This window comes from Scylla paramamosain, unplaced genomic scaffold (assembly GCF_035594125.1).
Source record: "Scylla paramamosain isolate STU-SP2022 unplaced genomic scaffold, ASM3559412v1 Contig98, whole genome shotgun sequence".
NCBI classification, from domain to species: domain Eukaryota; kingdom Metazoa; phylum Arthropoda; class Malacostraca; order Decapoda; family Portunidae; genus Scylla; species Scylla paramamosain.
Window position 1 is genome coordinate 110001 of NW_026973763.1, and position 10000 is coordinate 120000.

The following is a 10000-nucleotide window of genomic DNA, read 5'->3' on the forward strand; positions in this document are numbered from 1 at the left end:
TAAAAGATGAAAAATTTTTAGTTCTACACAATCCTGTTAAAAAATATAAGTAGATACACACACACACACACACACACACACACACACACACACACACACACACACACACACACACACACACACACACACACACACACACACACACACAGCAGCAGCAGTAGCCAGGGGATGAGAAAAGAAAGAAAAAAATATTAAACAAAAACCAAACACACACACACACACACACACACACACACACACACACACACACACACACACACACACACACACACACACACACACACACACACCCCAGAAAGTATTTGACATCCCATAAAAAGCTTCTCACTGCAGTAGCCATAAAAACTCACCTTTGTAATACTTCACTGACAAACTGCACGGAATTGTCTCTCCTCCTCGTGTCTGAAAGAGAGAGAGAAAGGGTGAAATTGAGAGAGAGAGAGAGAGAGAGAGAGAGAGAGAGAGAGAGAGAGAGAGAGAGAGAGAGAGAGAGAGAGAGAGAGAGAGAGAGAGAGAGAGAGAGAGAGAGAGTCACTGAGATACAAGTTGTAAAATTAGATTAAGAGTATGTTTATGTATTTAACTGTGTGTGTGTGTGTGTGTGTGTGTGTGTGTGTGTGTGTGTGTGTGTGTGTGTGTGTGTGTGTGTGTGTGTGTGTGTGTGTGTGTGTGTGTGTGTGTGTGTGTGTGTGTGTGTGTGTGTGCGTACCTACACACACACATTAACAAACATTTTAATACTACAACTCATCTCTTCTTGTATAACTTTGCATATAATTTTACCATACACACATACATACATACATACATACATACACACACACACACACACACACACAGATCATCCAAGACAAATAATAGTAGAAATAGACCATACTATTTTATTATTACTATTCTTCCACTATTAGTTCAGTGTGTAGTAGTGGTGGTAGTAGTAGTAGTAGTAGTAGTAGTAGTAGTAGTAGTAGTAGTAGTAGTAGTAGTAGTAGTAGTAGTAGTAGTAGTAGTAGTAGTAGTAGTAGTAGTAGTAGTAAACCCAAACATAAGAAAGATGAGTATTACAGTGACATACAACACCAGAGAGAGAGAGAGAGAGAGAGAGAGAGAGAGAGAGAGAGAGAGAGAGAGAGAGAGAGAGAGAGAGAGAGAGAGAGAGAGAGAGAGAGAGAGAGAGAGAGAGAGAGAGAGAGAGAGAGAGAGAGAGAGAGAGAGAGAGAGAGAGAGAGAGAGAGAGAGAGAGAGAGAGAGAGAGAGAGAGAGAGAGAGAGAGAGAGAGAGAGAGAGAGAGAGAGAGAGAGAGAGAGAGAGAGAGAGAGAGAGAGAGAGAGAGAGAGAGAGAGAGAGAGAGAGAGAGAGAGAGAGAGAGAGAGAGAGAGAGAGAGAGAGACCCATCAATAGCACTTCCACGGTGTACTAAGCTTGTGACACATTTATTGTCCAGCACAAGTACACCACTTGAATAACTTCTATAACCCTCCTGGACACACTAATACACAGCCTAACAAATGCTTAGCAAAAAGTTCACCTCAAAAAACAAACAGAATCCAAAATGGAAACTAATAACTATTTTCTTATGTATTCCTGTATTTAACTGCACTAGTTGTTGTTGTTGTTGTTGTTGTTGTTGTTGTTGTTGTTGTTGTTGTTGTTGTTGTTGTTGTTGTTGTTCTTGTTGTTCTTGTTGTTGTTGTTGTTGTTGTTGTTGTTGTTGTTGTTGTTGTTGTAGTAGTAGTAGTAGTAGTAGTAGTAGTAGTAGTAGTAGTAGTAGTAGTAGTAGTAGTAGTAGTAGTAGTAATAGTTGTTGTTGTTCTTGTTGTAGTAGTAGTAGTAGTAGTAGTAGTAGTAGAGAGATCTGATGACACTCTGATCATCCCTATCTCCCTTTTAAAGCCTAACTCAAACTTGTCTCTTTGTAATCTCCTCCTGTGCCTTCCTCCTATCTCCTGCACAAGTTTCCCAGAGTGTGGTGTGAGATGGTAAGGTGGCACCAGGAGTCAAGACTCACTGTTGTGCGGTGTATTTGGTCGCCTCCTCTGAGATGAGAGCAATTCTGGAGATGTTCTTGGCTACAACCTTGGTCTTGTGTGATGCGGCCATGAACCAGGCAGGCGTGCCGGGGACCTGCCGTGCCCCTGGAATGTGATCACATTGGATATTGCATTGTGGGTAGAGATTCACATAAGAACACAAGGGCTACAAGTGGGCAGTCCTTGTATAAAATATTCCTGCTTAGTTTTGCTACTACTGTTTATTAATGGGTAGAAATATACAAGGGTCTCTCTCTCAGTCTCTGTCTTTCATCCCTTTCAATGGTAAATTCCTGAACCCCCAGCCTAATTCTGTATCTCCCTTTGTCTGTGACTTAAACTCTTCCAGGATGACCTTTTGACTTTTCTATAGGGGCTGACACCTTAATGACCCTTTTTATATTCAATTTTGTGTTATCTTGGCCAGTGCCCCTCTTACACACACACACACACACACACACACACACACATACCCATATCAAACTTTAGGTATCTGAAATAACTCAAAAGTGAAAAATATAGTTGTGATAGATGGTAACATATATTTAAACCAAAACTGGACAAACAAACAAAAAAACACAACAGCTAGGTAAACACACGCACACATACACACCCACACAGACGCACAGACAGACAAACACTCACCGCTCTGGTATATGGCAGGTTCAATAGTATCAAATCTCTCGTTCACAGCCACAGCAGCTTGTTGGACTAGGTTACCCATGTCTCGGAAACTGATGTGGGGCATAGTGACGTGGGGACCTGTGGCAGAAGATTCATTGAGTGATGGATGGATGGATGGATGAATGGATGGTTGGTGAATTGAGTATGGTAATGTTAGGAACTGTTAGAGATTGAGAGTGGATGGATGGAGTAAGCAGGTCAGTGATTGACAGAGTGACTGATGAATTTATGAATGGATACATGGACTGTGTGTGTGTGTGTGTGTGTGTGTGTGTGTGTGTGTGTGTGTGTGTGTGTGTGTGTGTGTGTGTGTGTGTGTGTGTGGATGAGTAATTGAGTATCTGAGGAATGGATGGATGGAAAGAATAGCACCTTACAAACTGGTATAGTGCATAATAGTATTTGTAATAGTTAAATATAGTAATAGTTTTGTGATATAATAGTATGTTGATATCACCAAGACTAGTGAAGCAACATTACATAATGAAGAATGTCTATTTCTCCATCGTGCAGAACTCGGAAATAGGAGAAGATTCTAGGGCTAAGTGAGACGCCATCATGTTTGTCAACAGCTCTAATTCTTCCTTTCTCAGTACATTCTTACAAAACTACAAAAACTATCACACAATGAGTTTTGACTTATAAACTTATACTTAGTAAATGTAATACTTATGAACATAAATTACTAAAGTTCTTTTCCTTGGCTAAAGCCCCTTATTTAGGACTAGAAACACAGCAGCAAGAAATACTGGCACATTATAGGAACGTGACTATGTGACAGTAAACAAAAACGAGAGCTTGGCCGTCCATTTTGAGGGAGACTTAAGAAACTAAAACAACACTCATAAAATTAAGACTATTGAGGTTATTTCAGATTTAACAACATAAACTCAGTGATAGTACAGTATTTATGATAGCTCTATGATAATTTACACCACCATCACCACCCATTACTCACTTACCTGAAGGAATGGGGTCAATATCCACAGGTAAGGGAAATCCTGAGGTTCCTAAAGGGATTTGCTGAAGGGACCTCTCCTCTCTTCCTCTTTCCCCATCCTCTCCTCCCCAGACCTCCATGCCTGCCACAGTCAGCCACAGATACCACCATGTCACCACACAGGCTGTCATACACACTCTGGAGAAGAAATGGAGCAAGATAATGCAATGACACAAAGGGAAACACAATTTTCAGGGTCAGTAATTAGGGTAGGAAAATAAATCATTGGTTTAAACTTAATAAAAGGTAGAGAGGTTAAGAGGGGTCTGATAGTGGTCTTATAGTGGTATAGGGGACATAATAAGAATGATATAAGCAAAATTCTAAAGATAGGGATATAAATAATGGGTTTATGCTTGATAAAGGCAGAATTAGATTAAGAGGAGGTCTAATCCATTTCTTCAAGTGATATGGGATGCAACAAGGGTGATATATGCAAAATTCTGAGCAGTAAACAGGGAAGGACAAGAAGTAAAAATGGATTCAAGCTTGAGGATAGATTTAAGAAAGACAGGATAGAATGACATAGACTCAGTAATCAGGTTGTTAGTGCTGAGTCATTGGGGAGCTTTAGACAAATTTATGGACTGGGTGGAAATAAAGTAAGAGTAGAATAACACACACAGCAAAGGATAAGGTAATATCATAAAGGATAATAATATATTGGGGCTTCCACTCATTCACCCTGCTCTAATAGACAGACTGGCATCAAAAGCATCTCTCTCTCTCTCTCTCTCTCTCTCTCTCTCTCTCTCTCTCTCTCTCTCTCTCTCTCTCTCTCTCTCTCGGTCTCTTGTAGCATTGAAGTCATAATGTAGTCAAGATTGTCACATTTATCGTGTCATATTTCACAAGAGTTACTGGGTGTCTTACCTCTTTTTTTGGATATCTGTTATCATCTAACGAAATACTAAAATAGAGTATTTTTACATGTTTGCGTAGGATATTAATGAGGCAATAGGGAAGATAGTAAACATGGTATGCTTTTCATACTATCTAAATCTCGGGGGAAAAACACTTATTTTGCTCCTTAATTGATGAAACTCAAGGTTAGTGAGACTTCCTCTTCTAATATATTTCCACAAAATATGAATGCATAAAATCCCCTAAAAAATATTTGTTTTCATAAGTTAGAAATAAAATCTGCATATTGAGATGGTCTTTTGGAGGCGCCAAAACAGTTTAAACAAATCTGTGACGGAGGGGAGTTCCAGCCGCTCTTGTGTTTATTTTACCTGTCCCATGAACACAACAGTGGCCTGGCCAACATTCAGCGACCTGGAGACACATTACCAAGTAAGCAAGTGGACATTTCCTCCCTGACAAGCTTTCTAAAGTGTAAAGACGTGCTGGGTATGACAAGCCTTAGCTGGGTGCTTGGCATAACAACAGCGGCATCCTGGCTTCCTTCCCGCGCACAGTTTGCTCTCTCTCTCTCTCACCAAGAAAACAACAATATTTGCTCTGCGGAGACGAGGTTAATGTGTGTTCAGGAACATCTGGTGCATTATGCTGTATAAAAGTGAGCGAGCTGGCTGTACCAAGGCGACTGCATTTTGCTCCATAAAACCACGTTGAAGGAATTAAGTTAACATCAACAGATAACATTAAATCAACAACATAATTACACTGGAAGGAATACAAGGACGGCAATTCAACAGTACATCATATACGTTGTGTTTGGGGATGACTGCCGCGAGAGGAGGCTTGGCTAGCGGACTAACTGAAATAACCCACAAACCACAATGCAAACCGCAAGACCTTACACTTTATATAATACAATGAAGCTTCTCTTTATCCAAGCCAGCATCACCACCACCACCACCACCACCACTTCAAGCTTCTTAAAAGGTAAAAATAATCTAATTAGTATTATTTGTTATTATTATTGCTATTATTATTATTATTATTATTACCATTGTCTAAAAAAATGCCATGTATCATCTGGTTAAGAGATTTAAAAAGCCAGAGAGAGAGAGAGAGAGAGAGAGAGAGAGAGAGAGAGAGAGAGAGAGAGAGAGAGAGAGAGAGAGAGAGAGAGAGAGAGAGAGAGAGAGAGAGAGAGAGAGAGAGAGAGAGAGGGAGAGAGAGAGAGACACCCATCAATAGCACTTCCACGGTGTACTAAGCTTGTGACACATTTATTGTCCAGCACAAGTACACCACTTGAATAACTTCTATAACCCTCCTGGACACACTAATACACAGCCTAACAAATGCTTAGCAAAAAGTTCACCTCAAAAAACAAACAGAATCCAAAATGGAAACTAATAACTATTTTCTTATGTATTCCTGTATTTAACTGCACTAGTTGTAGTAGTAGTAGTAGTAGTAGTTGTTGTTGTTGTTGTTGTTGTTGTTGTTGTTGTTGTTGTTGTTGTTGTTGTTGTTGTTGTTGTTGTTGTTGTTGTTGTTGTTGTTGTTGTTGTTGTTGTTGTTGTTGTTGTTGTTGTAGTAGTAGTAGTAGTAGTAGTAGTAGTAGTAGTAGTAGTAGTAGTAGTAGTTGTAGTAGTAGTAGTAGCAGTAGTAGTAGTAATAGTTGTTGTTGTTGTTGTTGTTCTTGTTGTAGTAGTAGTAGTAGTAGTAGTAGTAGTAGTAGTAGTAGTAGTAGTAGTAGTAGTAGTAGTTGTTGTTGTTCTTGTTGTTGTTTTTGTTCTTGTTGTAGTAGTAGTAGGAATACTACTACTGTCTGAGGCAACTGACAGTAGCCCCTTTTCTGTTCCCTCCTACTTTCTCTATCCTCATTTTCGATCCAAAGCTGGATGCTGCGTTTATGTGCGCAATGACTTAACCTGCTCTCGTGCCCACGCTCTTGAATCTTCCGAGTTTTCCACCATCTGGCTACGACTACAGAGTCATTCTCATACTAAATTTATCTGTGCTGTATACCTCTCTCCTAACTCCTCTGACTATAAGAAATTCTTTGACTACTTAACTTCCAAAGTGGAGCACATTCTGACCCTCTTCCCTTTTGCAGAGATCTCCATTCTTGGAGACTTCAATGTTCACCACCAGCTTTGGCTTTCCTCTCCCTTCACTGACCATCCTGGTGAACTAGCCTACAACTTTGCTATCCTCCATGACCTAGAGCAATTGGTGCAACACCCTACTCGTATTCCTGACCGTCTTGGAGATACGCCCAACATTCTTGACCTTTTCCTGACCTCTAATCCTTCTGCTTATGCTGTCACCCTTTCTTCTCCGTTGGGCTCCTCCGATCACAATCTCATATCTTTATCTTGTCCTATCACTCCAATCCCTCCTCAGGATCCCCCTAAGCGAAGGTGCCTCTGGCGTTTTGCCTCTGCTAGTTGGGGGGACCTGAGGCGGTATTTTGCTGATTTTCCTTGGAATGACTACTGCTTCCGTGTCAGAGACCCGTCTTTGTGTGCTGAGCGCATAACAGAGGTGATAGTGTCTGGCATGGAGGCGTACATTCCTCACTCTTTTTCTCGTCCTAAACCTTCTAAACCTTGGTTTAACACAGCTTGTTCTCGTGCTATACATGATAGAGAGGTGGCCCACAAAAGGTACTTAAGCCTTCCTTCACCAGAATCTCATGCACTTTATATTTCTGCCCGGAACCATGCCAAGTCTGTTCTCCAACTAGCCAAAAACTCCTTCATTAACAGAAAATGTCAAAACCTTTCAAGATCTAACTCCCCTCGTGATTTCTGGCATCTAGCCAAAAATGTCTCCAATAACTTTGCTTCTTCTTCTTTCCCTCCTCTACTTCAACCAGATGGCACCACTGCTATCACATCTATTTCTAAAGCTGAACTCTTTGCTCAAACCTTTGCTAAAAACTCTACCTTGGACGATTCTGGGCTTGTTCCTCCCTCTCCTCCACCCTCTGACTACTTCATGCCACGTATTAAAATTCTTCGTAATGATGTTTTCCATGCCCTCGCTGGCCTAAACCCTCGGAAGGCTTATGGACCTGATGGGGTCCCTCCTATTGTTCTCCGAAACTGTGCCTCCGTGCTTGCACCTTGCCTAGTCAAACTCTTTCAGCTCTGTCTGTCAACATCTACCTTTCCTTCTTGCTGGAAGTTTGCCTACATTCAACCTGTTCCTAAAAAGGATGACCGCTCTAATCCCTCAAACTACCGTCCTATTGCTTTAATTTCCTGCTTATCTAAAGTTTTTGAATCTATCCTCAACAGGAAGATTCTTAAACATCTATCACTTCACAACCTTCTATCTGATCGCCAGTATGGGTTCCGTCAAGGCCGCTCTACTGGTGATCTTCTGGCTTTCCTTACTGAGTCTTGGTCATCCTCTTTTAGACACTTTGGTGAAACTTTTGCTGTTGCCTTGGACATATCAAAAGCCTTTGATAGAGTCTGGCACAAAGCTTTGATTTCCAAACTACCCTCCTACGGTTTCTATCCTTCTCTCTGTAACTTCATCTCAAGTTTCCTTTCTGACCGTTCTATTGCTGCTGTAGTAGACGGTCACTGTTCTTCTCCTAAATCTATTAACAGTGGTGTTCCTCAGGGTTCTGTCCTGTCGCCCACTCTCTTCTTATTATTCATTAATGATCTTCTAAACCAAACTTCTTGTCCTATCCACTCTTATGCTGATGATACCACCCTGCACTTTTCCACGTCTTTTCATAGACGTCCAACCCTTCAGGAGGTAAACATATCACGCAGGGAAGCCACAGAACGCCTGACTTCTGATCTTTCTAAAATTTCTGATTGGGGCAGAGCAAACTTGGTATTGTTCAATGCCTCAAAAACTCAATTCCTCCATCTATCAACTCGACACAATCTTCCAGACAACTATCCCCTCTTCTTCAATGACACTCAACTGTCCCCCTCTTCTACACTGAACATCCTCGGTCTGTCCTTTACTTATAATCTGAACTGGAAACTTCACATCTCATCTCTAGCTAAAACAGCTTCTATGAAGTTAGGTGTTCTGAGACGTCTCCGCCAGTTTTCTCACCCCCCAGCTGCTAACTCTGTACAAGGGCCTTATCCGTCCATGTATGGAGTATGCTTCACATGTCTGGGGGGTTCCACTCATACTGCTGTTCTAGACAGGGTGGAATCAAAAGCTTTTCGTCTCATCAACTCCTCTCCTCTAACTGACTGTCTTCAGCCTCTCTCTCACCGCCGCAATGTTGCATCTCTAGCTGTCTTCTACCGCTATTTTCATGCTAACTGCTCTTCTGATCTTGCTAACTGCATGCCTCCCCTCTTTCCGCGGCCTCGCTGCACAAGACTTTCTTCTTTCTCTCACTCCTATTCTGTCCACCTCTCTAACGCAAGAGTTAACCAGTATTCTCAATCATTCATCCCTTTCTCTGGTAAACTCTGGAACTCCTTGCCTGCTTCTGTATTTCCACCTTCCTATGACTTGAATTCCTTCAAGAGGGAGGTTTCAAGACACTTATCCACCAATTTTTGACCACTGCTTTGACACTTTTAAGGGACTGGCATTTCAGTGGGCATTTTTTTTTTATTAGATTTTTGTTGCCCTTGGCCAGTATCCTTCCTACATAAAAAAAAAAAAAAAAAAAGTAGTAGTAGTAGTAGTAGTAGTAGTAGTAGTAGTAGTAGTAGTAGTAGTAGTAGTAGTAGTAGTAGTAGTAGTAGTAGTTGTTGTTCTTGTTGTAGTAGTAGTAGTAGTAGTAGTAGTAGTTGTTGTTGTTCTTGTTGTTGTTGTTGTTGTTGTTGTAGTAGTAGTAGTTGTTGTTGTTCTTGTAGTAGTAGTAGTAGTAGTAGTAGTAGTAGTAGTAGTAGTAGTAGTAGTAGTAGTAGTAGTAGTAGTAGTAGTAGTATTTGTTGTTCTTGTTGTTGTTGTAGTAGTAGTAGTAGTAGTAGTAGTAGTAGTAGTAGTAGTAGTTGTTGTTGTTGTTGTTGTTGTTGTTGTTGTTGTTGTTGTTGTTGTTGTTGTTGTTGTTGTTGTTGTTGTTGTTGTTGTTGTAATAGTAGTAGTAGTAGTAGTAGTAGTAGTAGTAGTAGTAGTAGTAGTAGTAGTAGTAGTAGTAGTAGTAATAGTAGTAACAGTAGTAGTAGTACAGATTGAGGAGATGAGTACAGATGAGGAGGAGGAGGAGGAGGAGGAGGAGGAGTAATGTTTGTTTATAATAATTTTATCATTGCCACAGCTTTATGAATGTTTATGAATAAGTTTATGAATGGAATAAAAGAAAATATGAGTTTGTACAAATACTGAACCATTATTCAAGCAATTCCTATGTGAAAACTTTTATTTTTTTCATCTTCTGCTTTAAAAATATCTACTGTACATTGTTTAATTTGTTTGCAAGAAGGTA

At 40.5% G+C, this 10000-nt stretch overlaps 1 protein-coding gene across 1 annotated transcript in view; it reads right to left on the reverse strand.

The window, feature by feature from the left end:
- The window catches only part of LOC135099024 (calpain-A-like), a gene marked incomplete at its 5' end in the record, with an annotated part of 35917 nt that overhangs the window by 2940 nt on the left and 22977 nt on the right, over positions 1-10000 (reverse strand). The gene's annotated exons all lie outside the window — the stretch shown is intronic.